Here is a 16,246-nt window from a genome sequence, read left to right as displayed (position 1 = left end):
AACTTTGTTCTCCATACACAATTTATCTATAAAATTCTACCATCTTCTTTTAGTTCATTCTAAAACTTTTATGGTTTTTAATTTTTAATTTTTAAATATATTTATTCAAAATTTGTTATATGGTTTTTAATTTTTAATTTTTAAATATATTTATTCAAAATTTGTTAAATGTGTATATGTATTTATTCTCTTTAAATAATATACAAGCTATCCATAAAATTTTACTATCTTCTTTTAGTTCATTCTAAGACTTTAATGGTTTTTTATTTTTATTTTTTAGATATATTTATTCAAAATTTGTTAAATGTGTATATGTAGTTAACTTTTATGATTTGAATAATCATAATATTTTTAATTTTTTTTAAAAACTAAATTCTTTCTAAAAAACCATTTAAACACATCAAAATTATAATATCATTTAGGCACAAAAAATTTATAATCTCTTTTAGTGTTTCTAAAATACTTATTCAAAATTGGTTAAACTTGTATATATATTTAAGTTGCAGGTTTGAATAACCATTATATGTGTGTTAAATTAAATCTTTTCTAGAAACAATTTAAACAAATAACAATTAAAAAACTCTCCTTATAGACCGTCAGTGGAGTTTTTCTTGGGATGGTAAAATTTTAAACATTTACATTTCATCTATATTCAACCGGATCACACCTACTTCTACGTGTATGATCACTAAGTAGAAATAATATCTCGATAAAATATTTAGATTCAATTAATAAGTATGTTGCATTTTTATGATAATAATAATTTAATTTTAAAATTATGTTAGTTTAAATAACAAAATATATATATATAAGAGGTTATTTTGAATTTTGATGTTTAAGATTTTTTTTGATAGAATAAGAAATATCATTATTTTATATACATTCCACATTTAAATAAATTGATAGTATTTTATTTGCATTTTATATCTGAAATAAATTTATATATGGAATGGTTGTAATTTATATATTTTGTGATACCATTCCCTGCATTTATTTCCTTTTCTTTTTATTCCATTAATAATCTCAATACCTGGTTCATATCTCCTTGGAGGACAAATGAATGATACGAGAGGCTAAAACACTGAATTATATGGTGGAAAATAAAGAATAAAAGAAAAAGCAGCCTGAAAACTCTACGAGAATACAATTGGATGACACCGACAGAAGAATGAGAGGTCACTTAAAAGAGGACCTATGCTCCAGACGGGGAGAAAAACACCACAGCTGTAATATACTTATGAATTTGAAATATAGATCTTTGGCTAGACTTTTCAAGGGGCCATATTGAGTATATAGACTATATATGGTTCTATATAGTTCTCTATCCTTTTCTTGTTGATTGGGAACGACACTCACTTTTGCATGGCGGCATATCAGAGAATAAAGTGCTTATGTAGTTGTCAGCCAATATGCAGCCCTCTTGTTCACAGAGATAGATTGGGCCCTCTCCACTGTTGCGTCTTCGGCCACAACTGCTCCTCATCTGCGGAGAAAACACTACAATGAGCAAGGCTCACAAACCTCTGAGCCCCGAGATACCCCACATAAAAAATACACTTGATTGCTCATAAAATTATATCATAAAAAATACACTTGACTTCTCAAAAAACTATATCATAAAAGGATCATCGAACGCCAACTGCACAAATTCATCTTAGGCTTCTTGTCAATGCAAAGATGAGGCAAAGACGAAAAAAAATGTGATCAAACAGGTCTGCAATATGCAACTAGGCACATCATGCCATGATGTCACTATAGAAAATCCATTCAAAACACAACACGACAAATTTTATGTGTCAAAATACTTAACTTTAGCTGCAACCCTCTGGTTCACGGAGATAGATGGGGCCTTCTCCACTGTTGTGTCTTCGGCTACAACTGCTTCTCATCTATGGATAAAACACAACACTGAGCAAGGCCCACAATCCTCTGAGCTCCAAGAAATGCCACATAAAAAAAATACACTTGATTGCTCATAAAACCATATCATAAAAGGATCTTAGGGTGCCAACTGCACAAATGCTTATTAGGCTTCTTGTCCATACAAATATGAGGCAAAGACCAAAGAAAATGTGATCAAACAGGTCTGTAATAAGCCACTAGGAACCCATAATGTCACTATAGAAAATGCATTCAAAACACATCACAGCAAATTCTGTGTCAGAATACTTAAATATATAAAGTGTTGTTGATGGGGTTTTCAACCCACGGGCAACAGAAGCCGCTCTGATGAGTTCGCCTTTCTGGAACAGATTATTCTCCAATGATGTCTTTTGTGTGGTGGCGATCACTGTATTGTGGGGGCTTCGTCTTCTGCAAGAAGAATTAAACCCTAGTGAACCGTTCTAAGAACAAATCCTGCGGATGTTCATGCTCTTGCAAAGCATTTAATTTGTTTAACCTTTTGAACCACCAATTTGGTTAACTGCACTTAATTCAGTTGAAATTGTATCAATCTGATGGCACATTATTTTGCAATCGTCTAACATTCAATGGACAGTGCAAACTGATGCAGAGTGGCAGTTGAGGGAATTCTTTTCAAGAGGAACACCTTACAGCATAATAATTTTGAGCAAAAGAATAAAGCCAAGTTCATTAACAAAATGAATCCAAGAAACATAAGAACCGTTCAAATATGATTTTATGATACAAAACATCAAATGAGATTATACACATTTTTATGAATTTATTTTAAATTAAATTTTATTAAACATCAAATAAAATCAAATTGTTTGAAGTATAAATATGTTATTTATTTTATTGTAAGTAGATATTATAAATTATAAATAAATTATATATATATTATTTTTATACAAATTGCCATTTAAGAGAAATTTCAAGACAATTATTTAATAAGTTTTTTTCACTTAAAATTTAAGTAATACTTAAAAACATTTAAGTATATAAAATTGATAATTTTCATTGAAATTGCTCTAAAGCTCTATATTGCTCACATCATCTAGTATTTTAAGAAGTTCATTGTATTGGACTTAGAGAGACATTTATAGTTATAGGGGGAATTTAGAATGATAATTTGACTTTAGGCAATTCATAATTCTTCTGTCGAAGACAGCTTGTCACCTCTCAAACTCCTCTATCGAGCTTCATTCTGTAGTATACCTAAGGGGATAGTATTGGGTACCTCCCTTTGTACCCCATACTATCTCCCCTAGAAGAACACAAATAATAAGATCTACTCAAAAGAGTAGTCCACTGGTACCATGCACGTGCATCTAGCCATCCCAAAGAAAGGTGACCCCTCGCTCTAGCAAGTGCCTTGCTCGCTTGAGATGGAAGTTGACCCTGGTGGCTCTTTTGCGTTGCTGTGTTGTGGGTGGATTGTCGCTTCTCTCTATCTGTCATGCGGGGGTTGTCCTTGTTGCTGATTCGTTGCCACCTTGTTGGTTGTTTTCTTGCGGGGTGATGTGGGTGGTGATATGCTGAAGTTTTAACCAACGGTGTATCTTTCTTTAATTCACCGCCTAATGGAGCCTGATTAGTATCTGGTACATGTTGTGGTCCCTGCTGTTGTTGCTTATCTTCCAATATTACTTCAACCACAGATTCCTCATCTGATATATCTGTCACTGTAACATTTTCTGCTTCAACCTCCTTGGACTCTACTTGTTTTTCTCCTACATGGTTTGATGTTTGTGTTTGGTTGTCGACCATCAAGACCTTATCATCTGATATGTCAGTCCCTGGAACATCTTCTGCTTCAGCCTCCTTGGACTCTACCTGTTTATTGATGGAAATATTCTGTAATGTAATTTTCTTCTTTTTATACCAAAGCTTCAGGAATTTCTTTTGCACACTAATATTGATAGTACCCACAGATTCCATCCAAGGGCAGCTCAAAACAACATTCACATTATCCATATCTGAAGCATAAAATCAGAATGCAACACATACTTGTCCATAGAAATATTCAATTTTTTATAAACTTGCACCTCCTCATTATTAACCTGTGTGTGCTCCATTTGTTTTGCTGGAACTTGCAATATATTTACCAAATTGACATTTATAAGATTTTGCTTGCAACTAAGATTTATAGACACAATGATCTTCTCCTTCTGAATATATCCATGAACCTATAATAAACAGATACCAGTAGAAAATAACCACACATGTTTCTCATTATTTTGTTTTCTAGCATGAGACCATCTGTCTAAAAGGGATTTTTCAAATTCTTCATCGGGCAGGTTGGAACATTTCTTTTTGTTAAGTAATTCCCACCATGTGGCTGCCTCATCTTTAAAAATAGCCACTACCCAAAATTTCCAATGTTTTGCCCATAGTGACTTTTTTTTTCTTTTATGTATTCTTCAATAGTAAGACCATTATCTTTTCCTGTAAAATATAGAACCACCATGAAGAGGGTTTTGAAAAAAATTCACTTACTTGGTGAAATTTTGAAATTGTCACAATTTAGTCAATATTGGTTAGAATCCCTATTATGGCCTATTTTCGGAAATGGAACAACCATTCTGCATCTTCTCATGTGATAGAAATCCCGATCTAGGCACTAGAATTTCAGATTCGCGCTGCAACTGTCCTGCCGTCACAAAAATTTCTGAAAAAAGAGTTGATTTTAAATCAACGATATCTCCCTCATGCGGACTCCAATTCAACTGATTTTTTTTTTTGAAATTGGGTATTTTTTTTGCAAAGAACCCAGATCTATAATTAGATTTTAAAAATTTTGCACCAGAACATACAAATATGATCTGCAAACTCGCCGCCCCGAAAAATGTCTACAACACAACTGATTTTTACATCAATGATATCTCTCTCATTCGGACTCCGCGGTCGATTTTTTTTTTCAAATTGGGTATTTTTTTGCAAAGAACCCAGATCTGCAATTATATTTTACAAATTTTGCACCAAAATGTATAGATCTGATCTGTAAATTCTTCGCTCCAAAAAATGTCTGCAACACAGCTGATTATTAAATCCGCGATATCTCCTTCATCCGGACTCGGATTCGGCCGATTTTTTTTTTTTGTTGCAAATTGGGTATTTTTTTGCAAAGAACCCATATCTGCAATTAGATTTTGCAAATTTTGCACCAAAACGTATAGATCTGATCTTCAAATTCATCGCTCCAAAAAATGTCTGCAACACAGTTGTTTTTTAATGCAACAATATCTGCCTCATCCGGACTCCAATTCGGTTGATTTTTTTTCAAATTGGGTATTTTTTCGCAAGGAACCCAAATCTGCAATTAGATTATGCAAAATTTTCACTAAAATGTATAGATCTGATCTACAAACTCGCTGCCCCAAAATGTTCCTGCAAAAATAAAAAAGATTCTCCGCTTTGCCCAAGAAAGTGCTATGATACCACTTGTTATAGATCTAATATGAAAATAAATGATAATAGAAATAGACTCAAGAAATAACTGTATCTAAATATAGATAGAAATTCTTCTTTATTAATCAAAACCCTTAAAGTAGGGCAACACCATACATTCACTCCTTAAGGATGGAGATCACTCCACAAGTCATATGCGTACCAATACAATAATCCTTAACATCTCTCAATGGGGAGTCTCTAGCCTCTATATAGGCCTCATATATACAATACCATGGTTCCTTCAATACCATCTATTTAATATCATGGGCTTATTACATTATTGCTAATTACTTGTGGTCTCTTACATGATACGGGTTAACCACCTTATTTATTACTATGGCCCATCCCATTATTACATTATTCCTTTGGGTACCTCCCTCTGTACCCATACTATCCCCCCTAGGTATACTACACATTCTACGTAGGTAGCCTCTTCTCTTTTGTCCTTCAATCGTAGTTTATATTTATAATTTTAAACTAATCCCCCTTTGAGTGTCCTTGTATCCTTCCTTGTAATTTTCATTTTCTCTGTATCTTTCGACATTTGATCTATTCATTTCTGTGGATTATTTCTCAATGTTTGGAGTCCTATGAGCCACCTATTTATTTAGCACTAAACAGCCCTAAGGTCCTACATGCCTTAGTTGGTGTTCAGTCCCTTGGCAGTTAGAGAGTGTTCTTTTCTTTCATCTATGTTACATGAATTGTAGGTGCTTCGTCCCTATTTTGTGCCATTGTCGCCTCAGAGTCACTCCTATTTTACCTTCCTCTTTTTCTTAAGTGGTTTTTTCACTCAATGTTCATAATTTATTAGCCTCCTCTTCCCCTTTGGGTTGCAATAGTATGATGTCATTGATACTATTATCACTTTAGCTCAATGAATTAAATTAGTTATAGAGTTTCAATTACTATAAGTGTTAACGCTATAGGGTTGGCTCCCATTGTTAGTCTTACTTTTGGTCCATTAAGAAATATGCATCTACATCTTCAGTTCATTTGTGAAAATCACAATCATGATCCCTAACATGATAATCTTAGGTACTATATGAATATTTATCTCATTTAATAACCAAATCCCATCCACCAAAAAAATAATGTTCACTTCAATAAAAAATCTATTCACCACAATCTTGACCACAAAGGTATCTTTCAAAAATTGGAATAGGATGTGGATCTCAATTTGCAACTATGGTAACTAGTTCTCCTGGACATAGAAAAATTAAATACAATCACTAGTTTTCCTAGAGACACAAGCTCACTAGCATGATGCGTTGCATCTGAAAGTTGTAATGCGGGTCCCATTACTCCGCATAGATGCAAGCGATTATTGGCACATTAACTTACTAGATTAAATGATACATGAAAGATAAATTGTAAAGAATTAAAATTAATTTCAAATCTATTATGAAATTTGAACTATCCTATGAATCAGGTTTATAAGATGCATTTGGTAGTAATACATGTCTTACATTTGACTTGGAGTTATGAAGAAAATAATGAGTTAAATATTTGTGTCTCTCAACCTAAAAAAATATACAATGGAGGATCATTCCCATCTATTAAGTAGAACATAGAGATCACACGTTATGAGCATTGCTAAAGAAGTTTAGGGGGGGTTCTAGCATAAAATGTTACAATGTAGTATCTATTACATAAACCTTTCCTTTTAATGTGCACTAATGCTATGGTAGTAGAGTGCAAATTAGTCAAGATCACACAAACATTATTTATATGTATATGATACATTGCATGAATTCCAATTTTGATTCCAAGTCTCTAATTGGAAGTAATTCTTTAAGTAGAAGGGCTTCTACTACTTTGGGTTTCATTAGTGCACTATGATACACAAAAGAACAAATATCAAACATGAATAAACCCTAAGACCCCACATCATAGACAATAGCAAAGGAATGAACAATATTTTTGAAAATTTTAGCATTCACCATTTTTAGTAGAAGCAAACTATGGATAGTGTAGATGAATGTCTTATGGCAGGAATACAGAAACACAAGTAGTGATAATATAAAGATTGTATTAGGGAATGATAGGGGTAGTATCACATCTATGAAAAATATGAATTTGTCTCTTTGGACAAGTATATGAACTTAGGAGACATCAATAAAAACCTTGGATTCTTAGGAGACATTAGAAACCAAGTCAAGCTAGGAATGATCATCTTAGTAATTAAATTCATATGAGCCAAATGAAATTTAGGGTGGCCTACCTCAAATGCAACTCATATAGTCATCTTTATAGTTTTTGATTGGTAAGATCTCTTCCTTACGTAGTATTCAAAGTTGCTTCTTTTGTTAGTAATTATAACAGTTACAATCATATGTGGTATGGTGATTAACATCTACTGTGATATTATTTTCCACCTACTTTAGAATTAAGTTTTGCATACATTTTCATTTCTCAATTAATTGGTTAAAAAATAAACCATATTCTATTACAAAACTCTGTTTAAGGACAAGCCCCTAGTTTCTCTAATTCTTGTACATATTTAATTTTTACATGGGTAGAACAACCTTAATATATTGACCAATATGCAAATACTTTCTGTCCAATCAAAATCACATCTAACACCATTTCATTTACACATGTTCAAGCATATATTTGGCACTATTTAGTTTGGCAATTTTTAGGCAAAAATCCATGGAAATTTTTGAGCTCTTGGAAAGGTAAGGATTCTAGCTCGACATTCATGTTATTAAACATATGAAAAAAGACAATATATACATTGAAGGGAATCAACGTGTGTAACAACCCCTGGTTAAAAGTTAATAAAGGGAAAATAAGACCATGGTTAAGGGACACTTATTCAAAGCTTAATGTTGGGCTAAGGAAATTGGAAAAGGAAATGGATAAAGCATTAAAAAGGTAAAAAGGCATTTTTGGCACATTTATTTATGAGAGTAAAGGAAAATAGGAGAAAAGGAAGGTGAAAAGTCACAGGTTGCATGTGAGGAGGAAAATGAAGGAAATTAATGAAAAATGAAGAAAATGGAGGCCTAATTGATAAAAAGACTTCTAAGGATCACTTGGTACCTTTTGTCAGTTTAGTTTTGGAGCTCTCTCATTATTCTCTCTCTCTCTCTCACTCTTGGACACTTGGAGTTTTCTTGGAGAATTTTAGCTTTGGAACAAGGAAGGAAAAAATGAGCAAAGGAAAGGAAGGAAAGAAAAGATCAAGCAATGAAGAGAAATATCAAGCAACTTCAATAGGAGTACTTGTAGGTAACATATTGCATGTGTGATTTCCTAGTTGGTTTTTGACATGCATGGATTTGCATGTTAGTATAAGGTTCTCTTGATGTCAGTAGCATGGTTTTCCTAGGTTATGCCAATGGTTTTAAGCATAGCCTTGCATTTTTCCGGATAGCCATGGTGTGATGGGATTGTTTTCTTAGTTTTGAGCTTTGGAATTGCTCGATGGTTTCGAAATCCAGGGCAGAGGTGGTCTTAGGAAAAACCCAAAGGCCTAAGAAGCCCTTGACCGGTTTTGGTGGGATACACATTAAAGCTTGAGGGTGAAGTGTCGGTTTAGGGCCTAGTGATTTAGTGTGGATTGTGGTAAATCCTAAGAGACTAGTGTCTCGGTTTAGGGCCTAGTGATTCGGTGTGGATTGGGTAAAGCCTGAGAGACAAGGAGACGAAAAATTCCTCAAGGATAGTGATGGAGTCTGAAGGCATTCCAAGCTCGGTTTGGTTATGTGATCTCGGTGTTGGTTTTGATGAGATCATAGTTTGGTGAGGGTGGAGGTGGATTAAAATTTGGATTCCCTTGGTTTTTTTGGATTGGTTTATCCATGTGATCTCACATTCATGCTTGGAATATGGCACGGGGGTCACTAACTAAAAGAAATATTTTGTTCAGCCATGTCTATGGTCGGGTGGTACGTGGAAGTCCCGAACTTGGTCGGCTTTGCCTATGTTTAATGAAAGCTAAGTTCTCTTTCTTTTGTAATTGTTAATATGTGGATTTAATGGTTGTTATCTCATGTTATTTTCATGGTTTAATGTTGTTTATAAGCATGGTTACATGGTTAGTTATTTGCATAGTTACTTCATGTATTTACTTGTAATTGAAGGGATAATGGATACATGACCTAATTGATGTCAATCCAATTAAGGGAAGAGGGTCGTGATCCTTCTTGTCAAGTTCCATATGAGTTTTCAGTCATTTATGCTGTATCTTGTTGTCATTTCTTGTAGATTGCATTGATGCCAAGTTTTTGACAGAATGTTAGTCCCAATTGGGGATGGTCAGGCCTAGTCCTGGAGTAAGTTTTTTATTTATAATTCTTGTGGCCATATAATTTATGAATTCTAAAAGTGTCATTGAGTTATGGGCAGTGACCTAGGCTCTGGGCCTAAAAAATGGCTCAAATCCTGGAGATGCAAGCATAGAATTGGGTAGAAAAGTATGTGGATGCATGCATACCCATGTTGTGGGAGCATCTCGAGCCTTCTTGATGCATGCTTGTCCATATCAAGGGAACATCTAGAGGTTTAATGATCTAAAAACTCAGTAGGACCCACGGGTTGGTTACCTGAGTGGTTGGGATTATTCTTGGGAGTCTTTTTGCTGATGTGGAAGGTTTGTATGGTGTGTTTCCATTGGTTCCACTTCCTTAAGGTGACTTAGGAGGTCAAATCATATCATAGTAACTTCTCGTCACATGTTTACCTCGGTTAGCTGGTGACTTGGGTAGATGTGGGAGGAGGGCGTTATAGAATGTTATCAGAGTATGGTTCATGCCTCAGACTAGATGGGTCATGTGTTGGTCATGCATTCATGCTGGTTGCATGTATGTTAATCATCCTTGTGGTCTATATGCTTGTTGCATATGGATGGTGTTGGTCATAGTTGTAGGGATGTCGCCATGTGAAGGAGGATGTTGTTGTTGTGAAGTGTGTCGTCATGAGTGTATGATTGGTTACATGTTGTTTATGCATGATAGTGTTCACATGTGGTCAAGTGTACAATGATGTGGTGGTTGTTGTCATGCATGCGATCATGGTATGTGTAATTGACATGGGCATGCATTGATGAATGGACTCTAGTTAGAATGATGGATAAATGGTTACATGCTTATGTGTTATATTTATATATGTTGTCATGATTAGGTTATACATGTATCATGCTGATTTTTTGATGTTGCAGATAAGGTATCCTCCCCGAATTATGCTAAGGTATGTTGGTTTATAGTGATTTGGTTTAGCTGACATGATATACCTTACATGAAGAATATCAAAGATGACTAGCAAGATGGTAGACTACATTTCCCAAGACTCTCCCTATGGATCATATGAGTAGCGTGGTGTTGGGAACTCTTCTGATTTGGTATACATAATGAGAAGTTTAAAGGTAGACAATGACATAATCATACATGCACAAGAGAAACAAGCATAGGTAAATACAATCATACTTCAGAGTTTGTCAGAATTGCAGCGATAGGGACCACCGTGAATCAACCATGAGCAGGAGGAAAAAACTAATGGGGCATATGGAAACATGTCTCTTGGTGAGTATAGGTTGGATGGAGAGGACACGATAAGAGATGGAAGGTCCTTGGATACTCTGGATAGGAGGGGTGATAGACATAGGTATTATTCTACTTTTGGTTCGGATAGGCGTTATGATCGTCATCATTATCATCCTTACATGAGGAGTGATAAGGGGTATTTTCCAGATGAGTTTAAGAAATAAAATTCACCTATATTGGATGGAGAGATGAAGAAATTGCACGATGTAAAGGCATGGTTTCTTGGTATCAGGAGTTATTTTGGTTGCATGATTATTCAAAGAACATGAAATCAAGGATAGCCACTTTCAGTCTCAAAGGTAAAGCAAATATTTGGTGGAAATATGTGAAGAATGTAAAAGGTATTCGAGAGGATGACTTGACTTGGAATGAGTTTGAGAGGCTCTTCAAGAAGAAGTACTTGTCGAAAAGGTACTATGATGACCAGGCTAAGTAATTTTATGAGTTGCAAATGGGTTCGATGACAGAAAATGCATATACTAGTAGGTTCCTGGAGCTATTGAGATATGTGCCTTACCTCAAGGAGGAGAAGGCCAAGGTTCAAAGATTCATCAATGGAATGCTAGTAGAATATAGAGACCAGATTCAATTCAATGAGCCTAGATTGTTGGAGGAGGCCATCCAAAAGCTGAAACATTTCTATGAGCAGTCGAAGCATAAAGTTGAGCATAAGCCTAACTTTAAAGGAAATAAGAAAGTTAAAGGAAAATTGCCACCAAAGTGAGGATGACCTTAAGGTGAAGGTGAGAAATAAAATGTAATCCCTTACAAGAAGTTCAATACAGTTGAGAAGGGACATGGAGAGTAGCAGACTAGAGGCAATGGTAGAGCACTGTTGCAGTGTTGGATATGTGGTAAGGATCATCATAAGAGGAATTGTCCGCAGTATCAGGGTGGTAGACAGTAGATCTATAGTGCTCAGGAGGCACATAAAATTGGGGATGTTGGTCATAACATTCCTCACATTTATGCAGTTGTGGACAATAGGTAGGTGAATCATCAGACATCTATCATTGATATGGACAATAAGCTTTGTGATCAAGTTGTTTCTATTTTGATTGGTCCTGGATCTAATTATAGTTATATTAATCTTGACCTGGTGGATAAGTGTGGTTTGAGAAAATAAGTGCATGCAAAATCTTGGTTGGTACAGTTGGCTACAGGTATAAATAAGAGAGTTCACCATTAGGTAAGAAATTGTGCATTTGAGTTAAATGGTATGCCTACAACAACACATTTGAATGTACTTCCATTGGGATCATCTAGCAAGATTTTGGGTATGGATTTCCTGTACCTTCATAGGACCAAAGTGGATTGCTTCAACAAGGCCATTGAGTGTGTGGATGATAATGGAGAAAATAAAATTTTGCAGGGAAAGAAGAAGCCTACATCAGTGAGGATTGTTACCGCTATGCAGGCTAAGTGTAGTTGCAGATAAGTTTGTGTGATGTTTGTAGTGCATATATCTAGCGACAAGGGTAAAGATGTTGATGATGTAGAAATATTCAAGAGGTACCATGTATTGCAACAATATCATGATGTGTTTCCAGTAGAGATTCTAGAGTTACCTCCTCACAGAGAAGTATATTTCTCTATTCAGTTGGTGCTAGGGGCATCACCAACATCAAAGGAACCTTACAAGATGAGTACTCCAAAGCTAGTAGAGTTGAAATTTTAGTTAAAGAATATTCTTGACAATGGATACATTAGGACAAGTGTATCACCTTGGGGTACACCTATAACACCCTCCTCCCACATCTGCCCAAGTAACCATCCAACCGGGGTAAACATGTGACGAGAGGTTACTATGATATGATTCAACCTCCTAAGTCACCTTAAGGAAGAGGAACAGATGGAAACATACCATACATACCTTTCCACATCATTAACAAGACTCCCAAGAACGATCCTAACCTCTCAAGTAACTAGCCCTTGGGTCCCACTGAGTTTTTGACCATTAAACTCCTAGACGCTCCCTTGATATGGGAATGCACGCATCCAAGAGGCTCTGGACACTCCAATAGCATGGGTATGCATGCATGCAGGGACTTTTCTTCTCAGACCTGTGCCTGTGTCTCCGAGAGTTATGCAAATTTTTCAGGCCTAGAGCCGAGGTCACTACCCAAAACTCAATGACACTTTCGGAAATGAATTTACACAACATAACAATTGTGCATTTGCAAAAACAAGGACAAGGTCTAGATCAGACCCCTGCTAGCCATGACATAAATTCATCAAACATGTCATAAATATGTAATCTATAGGTGTAAACAACAAATATGATCATAGGGGTCTCATACTTATCTGAGAATCACTAAGAAGCATTGTTCCCTTATGTCATTAGCTGCATTATCATCTATTAGGTCATAGATGCATTATTCATTCATTTATAAATAAAAACATGAGGAGATCCATACATCTTCATTGTCATAAAACATGCTTATAAGTAGCATAATAATAATATAAATTTCAAGGATACATAAGCCATATAATCCACATATACACTAGTACATTTACACGTAAGATCTAAAGGAAAGAACCTCTTATTAATGAATGCAAAAGCCAACCCGGGATGGGACTACCACGTTCCACCCGATCATAGAATGGCTGAGCCAATTCTCTCTTTATCCATTCATCGCCGTGCCATATTCCAAGCAGGAGTGTGGGACTCAAACCAAAACAACCAACAAGGGCATCCCGAGGCTAAACCACCTCACACTCATCAATAGAAACCTAGTCTTTACTGCAATCCAGACTGAATCAATAGGGAAATATAATAAACATGTAATAACAGGCTTTACCGTGATCTTAACTAGATCACTAGGCCAAAACAAGCATGGATTCCAGGGAAAATTTTAAGAACCACCCTAAATTTATATGTATAATAAATGAGCAAATCCCCATGATACATAGGAAAAATGGGAGGAGATTTTATCAATAATATAATATGTATATATAATTTTTTTGGAAAATCTCTCACCGGATTATATTATCTTGTAAAGTCATGGTGAATCTATCACTGAATTATAAAATCTTGTAAGATCTTGACAAATCTTTCACTGAATAATAAAAAGTGAAGTCTTGGTGAATGTTTTGTTAAAGTATGAAACCATATATGATAATAGGAAAACATATTCATTAAATTGTAATATACTAGCATACATGTTTGGAAAAAAGAAACATAATTTTCTCTTCCTACAAACAATGTTGCAAGTTTCGGTGGCCATGTTTGTCAAGGTTCTCACTGTACACTCTTTCATATCCTTCTATTAGTTTTGATAATATTCCACAAAAAAGTTCTTGTAGGTGTTGATCTTGACCACCAATTCTGTTAAGGAGGAGAGATTAATCTTTTCTCTACCACTTTTTTCAAGCTACCACTTTTGTCAAGCTATCAAATTTCTTTCTTAATCCATAGAGTCCAACTACGAGATAAAAAAAAAAAAAAAAAAAAAAAAAAAAAAAACATATTTTGTACCAATTTTGTCAAGCTATCAAATTTCTTTCCTATTCCATAGACTCCAACTGCCAGATTAAAAAAAACACATTTTGTTTAGGCCAACACGCCAAAAAGTAGCAAGCCCCAACTATATAATATAAGAAAGTAGTAGGTATCCTAAAGGCCTGAAGGGGATCTAATGGAAAGAAGTGACCGTTGTCAGAAGCCTTCCAATCAATATATTAATATATACATATAGATTTATTATTATTTTAATTGGAAATCTTCAATTAAATAATAAAATTTAATTACGTCTCTCTCAATCTAAATTGCTTATTAGCATAATTCACTACCTTCATACATCTTGCATTTTTTAACAGTGTTGTAACATGTGGATTAATTTCCTTTTTGGTGCACAATCTCCACCTTTTATGACAATATGGTGCACTGGCAACAACATTGTAACATGTGGATTAATTTCCTTTTTGGTGCACAATCTTCGCCTTTTAGGACAATATGGTGCACTGGCCCAACCCCTACAGATCATTACGACAAATTAAGAAAAACAGAGAAGATGAAAGGTTGTACAAACCAACATATTTTTCAAGCACTGACCCAACCCCTACAGATCATTACGACAAATTAAGAATAACAGAGAAGATGAAAGGTTGTACAAACCAACATATTTTTCAAACAACTAATCCAACATCAGTACCTTAACTTTTTTCATGAAGATATCATATTGAGAACGTTTGAAAAATGGTGGGAAATCTGGGCACTGACTATCTCTCTTCTGCGAGGGTGATGCGGAAAGAGTGATAAGATTTCATTGTTTTGATTTTTTTTTTGTTAAATCAGAAAAACCAATATTAATGGAGATATTGGTATTTTTTACTAAATTTTGTGAAGTGACTATCCTAAGTCTATTTAATATCTTCATTATCATAAAAACCAACATATATCCATCTTAACTCCACTTCTACCACTCTTGGAGGGATGAAATCTATTTATCCCTCTCAGTACTTGGTAGACCCGGAATTAAGATGGATCTAAGCTGAGAGAATTTCCCCTTTAAATAGTCTATGCTCACATGAATACTATGATATTACCATGGGTCAATACCATGGGTTATCATAAACCTGGAGCTTAAAAACTACTATTAGTAATTTATAAAAATTAATAATTGATTTTTATTTTATTTTTTTATTTTAACCAAATTAAAATGTTTAAGTGACATTAAATTACAAGATCCATTTTTACCCTTGATCTACCAAGCCCGAGGATCAAATATTTTTTCTCTCTATCCTAGTTTGCATATCACGATATTTGATCCCTCCCGGGGATTAGTAGATCCAAAGTAATGATGGATCTATGCTGGTTTAATCGCCCCCCTTTAAATAGCCTACATTCCACGTGAATACCATGGGTCAATACTATGTGCCATCTTTTTTTATTATACTAATACTAGGGTTAATAATGGGTTAATAATGTCTTTTTGCATGTTATTAATAATAATTTGGCCCATGTTATTTGGCCCATAGGCTTCACCTAAATTTAACACATTTTTTGAGTGTTCTTAAATATAATGTGACTTCTGGAGTAAATATAAAAAAATGTTTTATTTATTTACCATACCTCTCGTTTATTTATATTTTTATTAATTTACCATAATTCTTTTATAAATATGGTATTTGGTCCATAGGATTCACTTAAATAAAACCTCTTTTTTGAGCCTTCTTAAATAGAAAGAGGGTTATGGACTAAATATAAAAAGAGGTTTTATTTATTTACCATACCTCTAGTTTATTTATATTTATATTTATTTACCATACCTTCGGAGTAAGTATAAAAAAATGTTTTATTTATTTACCATACTCCACTTTATTTATATTTTTATTTATTT

The sequence above is a fragment of the Pinus tabuliformis genome, chromosome J, assembly GCF_031772625.1.
Source record: "Pinus tabuliformis cultivar Carrire ecotype Pingquan chromosome J, CPIR1, whole genome shotgun sequence".
Classification (NCBI taxonomy): Eukaryota; Viridiplantae; Streptophyta; class Pinopsida; order Pinales; family Pinaceae; genus Pinus; species Pinus tabuliformis.
The sequence above is the reverse complement of the archived record's forward strand: the minus strand, read 5'-3'. Positions refer to the sequence as shown.